Source organism: Chaetura pelagica, unplaced genomic scaffold (genome assembly GCF_000747805.2).
Source record: "Chaetura pelagica isolate M959 unplaced genomic scaffold, ChaPel_1.0 scaffold221, whole genome shotgun sequence".
Classification (NCBI taxonomy): Eukaryota; Metazoa; Chordata; class Aves; order Apodiformes; family Apodidae; genus Chaetura; species Chaetura pelagica.
In genome coordinates, this window is record NW_009952533.1 from 13,109,035 (window position 1) to 13,124,344 (window position 15,310).

Sequence of the window (15,310 nt, forward strand, 5' to 3'; positions counted from 1 at the left end):
CCCCCCCCCAAAAAAAAAAAAAAAAAAGGGGAAGGTCAATTTAAAAGACAGAAAGTATTTTCACATGTTTCAAAAATTTTCATAGAATAAGTTTTAAAAAAATAAAGACATGAAGGATATGCCCTGCGTTTGACTTTCTGTGGCCTAGAAGTGGGATAAATTATGTCTTCACATTGTATAAGTTGATCTTTCCTCCCTACCAGTGCTATCAGCACCTGCAGGTCTGTCTCCTCAGGGAACAATTAGTTTTTTCTCCAACAAGATCGGTCATTAGAGTATCTGACTACCACTTTATTTATTTCCAATATATGGTGTTGTTCTCTTCTTGTAGCAGATGTTGAAAGTGAAAATAAGTTCCTCAAACATGTGCTATTACAGTTGAGGAATGCCTAATGCAGCCTGCCTCCGGTTTACACTGGAACAAGTATGAAGCACAGGCTATTTTGTGACTGGCTAATTGACAGCATGGGAACATGGGAACAGTTGCGTTCTTTAACATTTCCTTTACATGAAACATGATTTATACATTGAGGTCAAATACCACTTGAAAACAGAAAGAGATACAAGCCTTTTCCATTCATAGATGCTCAGTCTTAACCTTCCTGGTAGTACCATGTCCCCTCACCTGCAATGCTCTTTTGGCCCAGACAGGGCCTCAATACGTAAAGAAAACAACAACTTGCAATGTACTCCTCTGTCTTCTCCACCTATTCTTTTTCTTTCAAAGAGTCACATCTGATCTTCTTTCTTCATTCTAAAAGTACTGTGCAGATTTTTTTTTTAATTTTTTTTTTTAATTTCACCTTTAGTAATTCCCATCCTTTCACCCTTCCTGCACCTGGTATCTCTAGATGACTGGGTGGATTGCTGGTACCATCAGAAGAAATGGCACAGCCACTTCACCACTTCCCTCATCATGGTCAGTTTGAGACAGTCTTCCAGGCAATTTAACAACAGCTTCCCCCTGCCACAATAAACTGCTTTATAGCACTCTTGTCCGTTTCAAATTGACCTGCAGGGCACATTTCAGTATAGGTTAATTCACTTTCTCTCTTCCCTCGAGTTGAAAATAGTAGGGCATTAGTTGCTGTATAACATGACGTCTATGTCTTCTCTCTCCTATTATCTAGACTAAGTAAATCACAACAGCAGCAATAGAGTTGTGCGTTGATTTAAATGAAGAAATATGGTTTGATGTTAAAATAATTCCTCTAATTTATATAGAGCAAAGCCTCGCAAAACGCCTTATGTCACTGGTATCCCAAATCAAGATGTGCAAGCTTGAGAAACTGTTTGATTAACTTCTGTCTTGTAAAACATCTTCTCATGGCAAGTGTTTAAGCCTGTAAGAGCTGCCAAGTTCAAGTCAGTGTGGCTCATGCTATAAGTCTTTCTGCAGTCCTTTGGGCCACTCTGTAACAAGAGCTACCATTTTGCTGTCACTGTCACTTCGCAGATCCAGTCTCTAAAGCTCTGTTTGTTGTTTCATTCTGTTCTATGTCTCCCTTAGGAACTTCTTCATTTTAATATAAATAGAGCGCTTCATCATGCAGTGCCAAAGAGTCGTGGAAGGCACAACTCTCAATATTACTGAAGATGATGCATACAGATGAATTTGGCAGCAGGTCACAAACAAAGGGCCTTAATGAAAAGGGGCAAGCTTTCAAACCCAAAGGTACAGAGAGGAAGAGTTTTAAAATAATAAAGGAAAAGTGAAACAAACACTTCCCTCTGCTAACCATTGGTTTGATTGTTATTCACAAACATCACCAGAAGCAGATAATTACGGCCTTTTGCCACATGTGACAAACACATCATATAGTATGTATATTTTAAAATTTTATTTTTAATGGCATTTTACTTCTATTTACTTTATTTCTAAGAAAAAAACACTTTTTTTTTTTTAGAAAGCTCTGTTTTAGGAAAATGTTCATTGTGGAAACTCTGATAGTTGGGTTTTAACGCTGTTTAAAACTTTGCATAGGTTTCAACTTTGCCTTTTTGTACTCACCCATTTATATGATATGATCAAGGATATGATAACAGGATATTATATCATAATAAAATATAAGTAAGATAGGATAATAGGACCAAGAGTACCCAGGCAGAGGCATGAACCTTGATGTGTTGAGGAAATACAAAATAAAAAGGCAGTTTCTGAAACTTTCATAGTAACAGCATATATAACAATAATAACTCTAGAAAAAAAGAAATAGAACAAAATATGCATGTCACTATATGACATAGTAGCTGTGATATGCTTTGCTCTTGTCACCTAATACTTAGTACCAGGAAAGCTTTTATATTTTTGGAAGGAAGTGCCTCCTATAAAAGTGACACCTGAGATGTTTCAAAAGAAATTAATGAAAGCAAGGGGTGTTTTCATTTCGCCATTTTTACCTCTTACCTTGGTGCACAAATCCAATACCACTGACAGGTTGGAGCTCGTCCTATTCTGTACAAAGCAACACAAAAAGGTTACATTAAAATTGGGATTTGCCCTAACAATTGTTTCTAATGGTTTAGTTGCATTTAAACCATGTTGTCTACAACCCTTTGGCTTTAGCCTCTTCTTTGGATAATATAACTCCTTCTATCACATCTCTATGGAAATGCTTTGAGGATCATATCAGTTAATGCTTGCATTTTTAATGTGGTCATGCCAGTTTAATAAATTACTGAATTACAATCCTTAGCATTTCTGTTTGCCTTTGTGCCTCTTGCAGCAAATATGCAGGTTATCTCATATATACTACACTTTTTACAATACTACATATGCACAAACATCCCAGCCATTTGGAAATTGGTAATATCCAGTTACAAATTCAGAAGTGGCAAATATGAAACCATGAAATTCAGTAGGTACAAAGCAGAACATTTGTACGTTGTAAATTCCTGTGCATTTCTTAAGTTGCATGATGGGGAGCAGCAGGTGACATTATCCAATTTTATGTGCACATTACCTTTCTCTAACACCCCTTCTTGCTCCCTTCCCTCCTGCTGCTGCTGAAGTACAGAGTTTCATTCATTCACTTTATGTTCAAATAAATTATTTCAGATAATTGAATAGGACCAAAGCAGACTTTCATTCGGATAGGTATATTAATATGGTTATGCATGTGCTCATGTATGTAGATGAGAGAGAGCAAAGAGGGAAGATGGAGGTCACATTTACTTGGATTTAATGGACATTCAGCACTTACCCTTTCTGCCATCTAACCTCTCTCCCCCTCACCAGAGTATACAAGCACCTCAGAGGTATTAGCATGTCTGATCTCGTGACATTGCTGTAAAGCAAAGGACTGTTATTATCCCTTTTCTAGGAATCAAAAATTCGACCTGGAGCCATGCAGCCTGGCCAGTGTCTCCCACTTTGTTACCCAGCAATAAAGCTCTGGGCCTGCAGGTTGCACTTTTGCAGCCCTTCCTGCTCGACAGGACAGTTTAGCAAGACTTTCAAACTAAGGAACACTAACACAATGGCAACTAAGGTTATAACGTCCTAGCTCCGTCTTCTGCCCCTCAGTGAGCACTCACTTCAGTTACTTTACTTTGAGGAGAGCAACATGGATCCCTGCCCTCCTATGAACCTCCCCTAAGAACAAGGCTGCAGGGCTGTGGTCTTTTTCTCTCTTCTGACCAAGATGATTGCACACAAAAAGCTCAGACTAGACCCAAGCCTCCTGAGCCTCATGTATAACAGATGGGTGGCAGAGCCCACGTACCCAGGCATCTTCCTCCTAGGGGACATGTCTCCAGCGTGGTCTTCCTCTTCCTGCAGAACTCAGCGGGTAGTAAATATCCTGTGGAATGCTGTGGAGCAAGAAAAGCCAAAATGAAATTATTTTTTATGCACCATGAGAGTGCATGGAAGCTCCTAGACGTGTGTAAGGCTTTTACTATAGAAGTAACTCATCGGGTATATAGTCCTATGTTCTTTTTTGTAATAGCTGTAAATCGCAGCTTTTTTTAAAAGCAAACAAACAAACAAAGCCAAATTACTGAAATGTTAGAGAAGCCAGTATCATAGGAGTGTATATCAGGGAAATGCCAAGTCATGCAAAACAGGCATACACAGAAATGAAGAATGAGGCTACTATCTCATGCCTGTTTTTTTAACAATTTTTAACAATTACCTGCTCCCAAGCTACTTTTTAAAAGCTGTGTAGCCTATATATTTATCACAGCTCAAACAACTATAATAGAAGATACTTGCGTAGTATCTGTAAGATGCCCTTTCACTGGGACAATAAAACATAGAGCTATGTAATAATTATTTTCAAATATACAATATTTTACTTCATTAGTAGCCCTGTGTTCTTCAGCTGCACCACTCAGATTAAAATACTATAAAGTCTACCTCATAATTAGAAAAAATAGTGAGATATAAACAAAGTTTGGTGTTTAATAATCTTATACCATAATTGATACCTTCCAGTGAGGAAGAGCAGCAGATACAATCATATTTAGTCAGAAGGCAAAGGCCAGTAGAAATTCTTAAATAATCATATTCAAATTCTGTTGTTATACAGCTAATTTATTGGTGGCAGAACTTTGTTTCAGTCATCTGAAAAAAGTCCTTTGTTACTCTGTTTTTGCCATGTAAATAATACATTGCATTTTTCTGAGAAAGTAGTTGTGTGACTCTCATCTTCACCCTGCTTGTGCTTGGAGGTTTTTGCCTCACCTGTGTCAAAGCATCATAATCTTACAGCTGCTAATTGCAGCAGAGTGGCGCCTTGAGTTATTTTTGTGGTCAGCATGAGATGGCATGTGACACTGTATGTTGTAGTAACCCTCAATGAGGCCTTTCTAACCTAAAGATTTTAATGCAGAAAGAAGAGAGAGCAGAATCTCCCAACATCACTTTAATCTGTAAGTACATTTTTCTTGATCATTATGTAAAATTAAGGTGATTTAATTATTTGTCAGATTTACTACTTTGATACTAATGGAGAGGGTGTAACACATTAAATAGCTACTGCTTTTAAGGCAGTTCGTCAAAATAAGTGCTTATTAGTTTAGTTCCAACTATGCCGGGCTTTTGCCTGAGCAGAAAAGGAGTGAATAAAAGCAAGAATTTAGCACAATAGTAGTCATACCAATCATATTAAAAACCTACCTTTTAGGGAACACATTAGGTGATATCCTGCAGCCCATATTTAGTAACCCTGTGATTGACATTGGCAAGAATTCTGCTGTGTAGGAGCCATGTAGGGACTTAAAGATTGTGGCTGGCTCTGTCTTTAAAATGCCTACAGACCGGATGTGTTCTGAGAACCCAAAACAACTGATTTCTTTAAAAGAGCATTTTCTAATCTCTACCAGTTTCTTAACAGCCCACGAATAGGCATATGCTCTTTCAGCCGAGAACATGTATCAGGTTTCCTGGAAACCATCCCGCTAGGGCATGACTGTAGCTCCAATATAAGCAGTGAAGCACTTAAAAGGGGGCTAATTAGCTATTTGCTGTACTTGACAGATAAAAGATGTATGCAAGCACAGAGAAAAGACTGCAAATATAGATATCCCTGATTATGTTATTGTCCAACATTTTAATTAATTTCATAGACCAGCTCTGTGTAATGTAAAAAGGTTTTAAAAGATGTGATAGTAACAAGACTGCGGTGTTTCTTTAACTAATCACCATCACTGCAGGGTGCTGGAAATTTTAAAGCACGTTTTATATGCTCAGTTCATTGAAGAATTACTTTTACTTTCATTGGCCTTAATTTCTCCTTTATTTGCAGAGCAGCAATGAAAAAGGTGTGATTTGATTCAACTCAAGTGCTGCCCAGAAGCCATGGTGGATGCCATTTTGGCATGTAAATCGTCTACAGAGGAGACAGACTGCCTGCCTGGTAACTACAAATATGGGCAGATGGTAATACATTTGGGCCTTGTGTGCAACTTTGCAACTCATTCACTGGGTGAGGAAGTGACACAGCTTCTCTGAGTCTTGTTTTAGCTACCCATAAAGTTGGGGAATTGTATTTATCTGTCACTTGTGAGCACTGTGTGCCTTTACAACTTGCTACTCCCCAAGTTCTCTGAAAACCTTAGGTGAAATTTCCTCACAATATATTTTTGCACCTAATTTTATCCAAAACCAAGTGCAATGATGTGTGCAATGTGAGGCTAACCAAGCAAATGAATACATTAACCAAGCTTTCTGAAACAAAAACATTTTGGACCAGGGTTTAGATTCCAGCAGGCATTATGGCTCCTTCCTGGTTTGCTGATATAGTTTCAGAAGTTCACAGCAATATGCAGTCACCCTGGCTATAAAAAATGTTGTGTGTTTCCATCAGTGTAGCAGGAGGGAAGGATATGGCCCACACAACGTCAAAATTATGAGGTATGCGGGTAAGCAGATAGATACCAGCAGAGTAAATAGCAGCACAAGAACCAGCAGCATTTTAAGCTTTCCTAATAGAGAGGGGCCAGGTATATTAAAGTAGCAGACAATTTGTTTGATAAGCAATTGATATTTGACAGGCCAGTGACAGCCTCGTTGTCAGGAGATCGCTGCCCCAGTCTCAGTGTGTGACTTTAAAAACTTCACTAGGGGAAAAATTACAGTCAGGCAGGCGGCAGCAAGGCATAGCCTAAGGCACTATCTGCCAATAACTAAGTCCTAGGGAAAACTGATTTGTGGCTTCTGATCACATGAACCTATAGCCTTCACTATTGACTAATTGTGGTTCATCTGGATGTAGATCTATCTTGGCTAACAAGAAAGCACTAGAGGTCTTCATTTAGCCATTGAGCTGAGTCTCTGGAGACATGTGTGCAGCTGTCTTTACCTTCTTACCAATCAACACATCAAAAGCTAGAGAATATATTTCCACTTTCAGAAATGCAAACTGCAAGTGAGATAAAGTTGCCAAACTAGGCTTGAAAAAGAGTGAATGATTATGACTCTACTCCAAATACAAAAGATAAATCATTTATGAGCGTGCAGAACTTTGCTATCTATATAAATTTAGAACAGATACAATAGAGTCAATTTATCAGCTGGACAGCCACATCATTTTAATGTAACTGTACAGGATTAAAACAATTTCAGGTGCCTTTTCTTCCTCTGATGAATCAAACTGGGGAGAACACAAGCAGTCCAGAATGCAGATTCCCATGCACAAATTGACCATTGAATGATGCTGGTTTGATTTATTTCAGTGAAGATAATGTAGTTATATGTAATCTACTTGGTGCCATGAAAATCAGCCATTAATTACTATGCAAAGCATCCTACCTAATTCAAATGCTATGCTAAATTTAGGAAAAAAAGAATTAGCAAGCCCTATTTGGAAGTATTTGAAGCTAGAGCTGTAGAAGAAACAAAGTCAGCAATTTTGACCTAAATCGCTTACTTGGCTTCTGCTCAGGTTAGCAATTCATTCAACTAAAGGCAGTATTGGCAAGACACAGAATACCTCTGCTGAAGGAGCTGAGCCCCCTCATTCTCCTTTAATGTAGTCAGAGTTTAGAGGTCCACAGTCATTTTAGGTCTCAATTAGAGTTTGACTTGAAGTCCAAATTTAGGTCACATTGGGCTTAATAGGCAAAAAAATTGCTTCAGTCCCAAAAGAACAAGAATTTAGTGATGTCCATTAATCAAGGCAGGATCAGCCAGGGCTGAATCTGACTCTCACTTTCATAGTATGAGGCATACTGAAACCACCCCTACTTTTTCTTCATAGAATCATAGAATGGTTTGAGTTGGAAAGGACCTTAAGGATCATCCAGTTCCAACCCCCCTGCATGGGCAGGGACACCTCCCACTAGACAAGGTTGCTCAGAGCCCTATGCAACCTGGCCTTGAACACTTCTAAGGATGGAACTTCCACAACTTCCTTGGGCAACCTGTTCCAGTGTCTCACCACCTTCACACTGAAGAATGTCTTCCTAATGTCTAACCTAAATCTCCCCTCTTCCTGTTTTAAGCCTTTACACCTTGCCTTCTCACTACAAACTGTTTTAAAAAGTCTCTCCCCAGCTTTGCTGTAGGCTCTTCAGACACTGGAAAGCCACTATGAGATCTCCCCAGAGCCTTTTCTTCTCGAGATTGAACCCCAATTCTCTCTCAGCCCATCTTCATAGAAAAGGTGCTCCAGCCCTCAGATCATCTTCATGGCCCTCCTTTGGACTTTCCCCAGGAGCTTCATATCTTCTTATGTTGGGGGTTCCAGCACTGGACACAGTACTTCAGGTGAGGTCTCATGCGAGTTGAGTAAAGGGGGAACCTCATTAAGGCAGGGGAAAAATTTTTTGTATGAGATTTCTGTTTTCTCCCACTGCAGAAGAGTGAGAATGTGGAGAGTTGCAGAGTCCTTGCAGGATTTCAGTTTCTCTGTGTGTCAGCTTGGCTGCAAAAGGGAAATGTCAATTTTTTTTTTGCCGTTTAACATTCTGCCCAATTAAATTAGGGTTTGCAGCCTGGCAGAAAAGAGCAAACTGAGCACATAAAATTAAAAGCAATATAAGGATCCCCTTAGAATATCAATCCTGAGGATAACTTTGCTCATTTTCAGTTACATTAATGGACACCTGTTTCTGGATTGACTATCTTGACTGATACCAAATTGGAAACTAAAACTAGCTGAGCTGTTTGGTACAGGGAATTATGAGAAACTTTGAGGGAGAAATTATTTAAATTTAAAGTCTGCTCTTCAGGCGAGATTGTTCTACGTGATTAAAGCAGAAAAACTTATAATTACATTCTCAAAGAATTAAAAAAATATTTCACCTCACTAAACTCACTCTGGCCTCCATAAAACACACGATGGAAGCAAATTCAGGGCAAGGATGACTTGGAAGACTTTCTCACATTTTCTCTCAGAGGGTCTTCTCATCTCCAGGGCTGCTGCCAGGTGCTGTAACTAGGAGCAGAGCATCACCAGTATTCCTTTTGCTCCTTGTGACTGTTTCCTGCACAGGCAGAGAGAAGCTGCTGGAGCTGGAAGCCCATACAATGGAAAACTACGAGAAGGGAAAGGGGGGGTGAGGGGCTTGCAAAAAGGAGCTTAGCATACAAGGAGAGAGAAGAGAGAAAAAGCTATCATGAGTATTTTATAGAGAATGGGGTCGGGGAAGGATAGATGAGGTTTAGTGAAATACTTGGACCTAAATATTTTTCTAATAGGAAAGGGAAGGGGAGGAGAAAACTTATTCCAGAATAGCTCAGTCCTTCCAACATTACCTAGGCACTATAAGGCCTACTCAAGAGCCTAATTCAGATGTAGACTTGAATCTCAGCCTTCCACTTCCCACAGAAATATCCTGATAGCCAGTGCATTGGTTGCTCCAAGGAGAGTAGTTTGTTGTTATTATTGTTTTGGGGGCTTTTTAATGCCAAAATATTCTTCCATTAGAAATGCCAATACACAAAATCCCTTGCTTCAGTTTCTCACTATTCCACCTCTCATGCTTTATAACTCAGCTTTTAATGATGCAAACATGCCTCAGTTTCTCATATCTCCCTCTCTCTACACAGGGTGTAGGAGGAGAAGGACCCAAGCTCTGAAGAAAACAATTGTAGCACCCTGGCTTCATCCATCACAAAAGTCACCAGTCTTCAGGAAAGGAAGCTGATCACCACAGAATCTGACAAGAGGTGACCTCATCTTGTCATCAGAGCAGTTCACACGCAAAAATTAACTTCTTCAGGACTACACATCTCTAGGAGAAAACCTTTTACAGATGGACACTAACTAGCCATTGCTTGCTACCCAGGCACCTGAACACAAGCTGAAGGTGCTGATTTGCAGAATGCACCACTCCTGGACATGATTTGTATATTTCAAGTACATACCACATTTTCTCAAGAAAAAGAGAAGAGGAAAACAAGTTCTGGATGAGGAGGCACAAGAGTTCTTTAACCCTGAAAAGTCAAACCTAAATAAAAGATTGTTTCAGTAAGAAGCAAGAGCTGATGATGGCACTGTTTGCTTACAAAGAACACATCAAACAAGGAGACAAGTTACTGTTTTCTCATCTTAAGTCCTCTCAAATTTCTTGGTACTTGCTTTGCAGACTGGATAGCTGCTTTGTGAGCAAATTGTCTTTCTTCCCATTTGGAATCTGAACTCTCTGACTTTCTGGAGGAAACACCCTGAGCCACTGATACTGTGTGACAATGTAAAAGCAACTGAAGGAAATAAGTGGCATGTCATAACATTAGTGATATGCCTTATTTCTGAAAAGATCTAAACATTGAAGCCAGACTCAAGACAGAGTCTGCCTTTATAGCAATTTGAGAATTGACGGGGTAAAATGACCTTTTCTACTCCTAAGTGTTGCACATTTTTAAATTACTAGGGCAGTGGTTTCCATAATAAAGACATAAATCTGTACGTACAATGTAAATAAAAATAATTAATTTTTAAATCTATTTGCAGAACTCCTACACTCCAGAGACATTAGATCCACTGGGTTGTAGTGGGTCTAGTAAACAGGAATAAACTAAAAAGTAAAGCCCAGCTAATTTCACCATAATTGAAAGGAGATTGCACAGTTACGTTAAAACCCTAGATTTCATCAAGGGAGAGTTTTCAAACTTAGAAGATGCAGCATCAGATTGGCACTTTTCAATGCTAGCCCTCAGGAGGATAGGTATGACAAGCACTGGTAAACTTTTAAAAGTGGGATGCAGCTCTTTATCTCTAGTAGGTCAGATCTCCTCTACCTTTTCCCAATAAGAGGCAAAAGGCACCTGCAAACAGCCTGCTCCAAGCACACAACTTGGTATTCATTCCCGTTTCTCCTGAACTGGTGCCACCCTTTTGCAGGAAGCCAGGTCAACAAGGCCTAATGAGCATCAGGACTTGCCCTTTTACAAGCTGAGGAAGGCACAGGATCAGGATTTGATACCAGGCTGCACGTGCCCACTAGGGCACACAATAAGTTTCATATGCAGATGTGAGTTCCAAGTAACTCCTCCTCCCTCTTCTATTTTGCTATCCCAAGAGTAGAGCTAAACAACTCCCCACATAGGGTTTTGGGTTTTTTTTTCATTAATAATAAAGGAACTCCAACACCTGCAACACAGTGACCTAACCAGAACATGAAAATGATTAATATGTATCATGACTGATAAAACCTAAAGGAGTTACCTCATGTATTGTTCCTAGAAAATGAGCAAGCCCTACCCATAGTAACACCAAAGAAAAGTCTATTAAGCAGGATTGCCCCAAAGCTCCATGGTAGGACATGTCCCTCACACCTGTGTGGTCAGAGGAACTGGAGGCCACTGGTTCACCCTTTTCCATCTGCCTAACACTCTGCCACCGTTTCTCAGCCAGCCTCATGAAATCCAGAGCCTTAAGAAGAAGTAACTGACCCAAACCATAGAAACTGTTTATTCAACTAGTGCTGTTAACAGTCTAACACTCTTTAGAATATATCAAGGGAATTAATGAGGCTACTGCTAACCATTGCAACCAAATACATTCATTTCAGGACTGGTACAAATGTCCTCAAAAGCACACTCAGTGTGCGTATATCACCCACCCCATTTTTATGTGCTTCTCCCCTTTTCCCTTCATTCACCTTACCAAGAAACATTCCCCCACAGGTACAGTTTTCCAATTATTTTCTGCCATATGGATTAAGCACTATAAAATAACAAAAAGGACACCCCCTTGTTTGTTGAAGGAGACCTGTCTTACACTTTGCTAACATTATAGCCAGATTTCACGGTCATGGGAAAACAAAACACCCCAAATTGAGCCGTTTATTAATTCAATAAATCCAGCTGCTCCCAGTGCTCTGGGCAAAAAGCAAAGTTAAAAGCAGCTGCTCATTGACGACATGTGCGACCTGACTAGGAGAAGGTAGCTGTTTTAGCACATCATCCACCACTTTGAAGGCTGACTGCACTCAATTTCTTAGACAATCTACACACCATTTTCAGTTCTGTACCTCCATAATTTATCACAACAATACCTCAAGCATACAGATGGGAGAGGGGGAATGAAAGCAATTTACAGTATCAAGATGAAAGAAGCTGGATGGCTCAAGAGGGCCTACTATGTAAATCATATCCACAACTTAAAGGAATGTCACCATAATATTCTGGAATTAATTTTTCCAGCATTCCTATATAGGTCACATAGAGGTAAATGTAGCTTCCTCCTCCCTTTACCACTATATCTGGAGTTGTTTATCAATATGTTAAAGAGGAAATTGATTTTACCTCCCCTTTTCTACTTGGGCAATAAGAACTTAATGTATAACAATTTCCAACGAAACTAACAGCAATTAATAAAAAAATAATACTCAATCTGTCTGTACATCTTCTCTTCCATTTTTTGGGCACATCCTTCAAAAGTCACTCTTTGTGACATTCAGGATAAAGAAAGGAAAATAATCTTCCACTAACAGGTGAGATCACACACAATGTATCCTATTGAGACATATCTCACCAGCCCTTTAAAATCACAAAAGTTCTGTGCAACCTTCATAACATTTCTAACATTAAATATAGAATAATAGAAAATATAATTTTAAGGTGATTTCAAACCCAGATCTGTATTTTCAGGAGGTTTTCAAATTTATAATTTCTAAAGCTGTGTGATTAATCGAAAGTGTGTTCTCCAGTACTAATTTTCCTTAGAAGACTATTTGCAAATCCAACCTTGCTTTTCTATTGATAGCTAGGCAACCATCTTTTTACACACAAGTTTGTATTTTCTGTGTTCAGCATGTGCCTGTGTATCCCAGGAAGATACAAAACTGTGTGCAAATCTCCTTACACAGTTTTCCCTCTTCTCTCAATTATCGTGACATATTTCTCTAAAATTTTTCTGAAATTAACTACATTTATTGTGCATTTCTCAGCACTTAAACTGCAGTCTGCCTCCCAGTTTCTCTTTCCCCCAGGATTTACTTTTAAAGGTATAGGCATGTTAACAGTTTTGAACAGCTGCTATGGAAAAAAAACCATCATGAATGTTTCCTTCTTCCTCCTCATTTGTGGATTTAAATCTCAAAATACACTGAGGCTGAATTGCAAGAAGCAGTTGCAGTTACGGGATTAACTTCAGACACCTCCTGCTCCATCAGGCTTGACGTTGGGGCTTATACCAGTGGAAAGGTGATACAAGAGATATTAATCTCTTGTTTTTCACACCAGTGGGTCCTGACACTTTGGGTCAAGCAAACTTTCAATGAATAGGAAAACTATTTGAAGTTATATTTAAATATCTATAAATATATTTTGTGTTTTTCTCTCTTTCCAAGTAATATATATTTTAGATATTTTTAGGAAATTATTCACACATTAGTTTTTGACTGGACAATCCCCATATCTGAAGCCTTGCTTCACCTCAAGTTATTAGGTAACGTTCTGCCTGCACAAAGGACATATCCCCACTGTGTCTAAACATTCTCTTTCTAATACCAACCTTCACTTAGGCACATGTGCAGACCCCATCACTCCCTATCCAATGTACTTCAGACACAGGCTATTCAATTTAACTTTACCATTACCTCATCATGCATTTAATGAAGTATATAGAACTGTGCTTGTAATACTATGACTCCTTGCTGGAATAACCCACTCCCAGTTTGACTCCACCCTGCTACAGAAATTCACTTAAATTTTTTCTATTATTTTTCTTTTTTCATCTAGTTCTAACATGTTACTTTGAATCTTCAGCTCATTTTCCCAGGGAAGATCCCCTCTGCAATATTGTGATAATCTTTCCAATAGTTAACTCTTAGCCATACATTGGGCTACACATAACAATACTATTCCATTTAGGGGACTGATCATCACACCTGGCTTCCCAGAGGCTCCACTGGGATACATAGTGAGTGAATCACCAGATTTAAGGCTCACAATGACAGGAATGAGCATTTGCCACCTTGCCTGGTTAAAGAGTGTTGGCCAGAGAATGCAAATTGAACAGGGAGTATTTCCCAGTTCTGGTCTAAACATTAAAAGCTGTTCAGACAACATTTCTGGCTTTCTAAACATCCCATACAGTCCAATGTGCCTGTTTGGTCTTTACAACCACGCAAGTGGAAATGGTGTTAAAAGAACATCTGTTAAAAAGCAGTTGGTAACAATTTACAATAGAGAAAAACAGTATGGCATCTACTGGATAAGCACCCTAAATAGCAAAGATCCTTCTATACAGTAAGTAGTCCTGTACTTACAAGCAACTGAGTCAATACTATTATTCCTACTGAAGTGGACTAACTGGTATGAATAAGGGTGAAATTGTGTCTCACTATTCAGCTTCCAAAAGTGCATCGACATCAGCATTTTACTAATAAAAACGTTATGATTTAAGCAAAGTTTTGGAAATGTATATGTTTCTTTGCTATACATTACAAATAATTAATTTTAAAATTCATAATATCTTCTCCCTTGCTTTTACGTAAACATATACAGAAAATAAATTCTCACTTGATTATTTCTCATAGGGCTACATTAGACTGGACCTGCAGTGGGCTGGGGAATGGTTCCAGTTGCTTTGTTTAGAATAGGTTATACTTCTTGGTCTATCACCTGTGCTAGGTCCTGGTAAACTGAGTGGGTGAATCAATGTACTCAGGGAGAAGGAAAGAGAGGAGCTGGCAGATTTGCCATCACTGGCATCCAAAAAGCAGTAGGTCAAGACTGATTTGCATGTTAGATTTACAATACCTGCACTGCATTTGCACCTTATATGTTCAGGTATGAAGTACATCCAGTGACACTTGAAGTCACCTCTGCAGAAGGGAGGAGATGGCTGTATATGTAAATAAATTCTGGTTAATACCAAGTCCACTGAGGTGCTCAGACAGTGTGAGCCTCCCTTGTAACACAGTGCCAGCAGGGAGGGAGCATCAGACGCTGCCCCCTACTCCTGGTCCGAGCCAGGCAGAGGGACAAGGGGCATCTCACAAACCATTCAGGGAGGCTGGCTCACCACCAGCTCACAGCACTTTTAACTTCTATAGCTGCAAAGCAGAAAGCCAGAAAATGTGCACACAACTTTAATTCTTGTACCATGCTCTCCTTTAGGAGCTCTTCTGCTGTAACAGCATTCAGAAGGGAGGGGGATACATTCCTTTCTTCTTAGTTTGTTTTTCCACATGGTGATTGTAACCACTCATTTTCCATATTCTTGGGCTTTGGCTTTTTTCCTCTTTCACTATTCTGTATATTTTGGGTATTCCTTGTCTAGATCTGGAAAGAGTAGCAGAAAACATTTTGTTGCTCAAAAACTTCTTGACTTCTTAGTATACAGTCCACAGCAAAGATATGTGCATAATTTGTGTTGCAATTATTGCCAACGAATCATACCATGAATGTTGC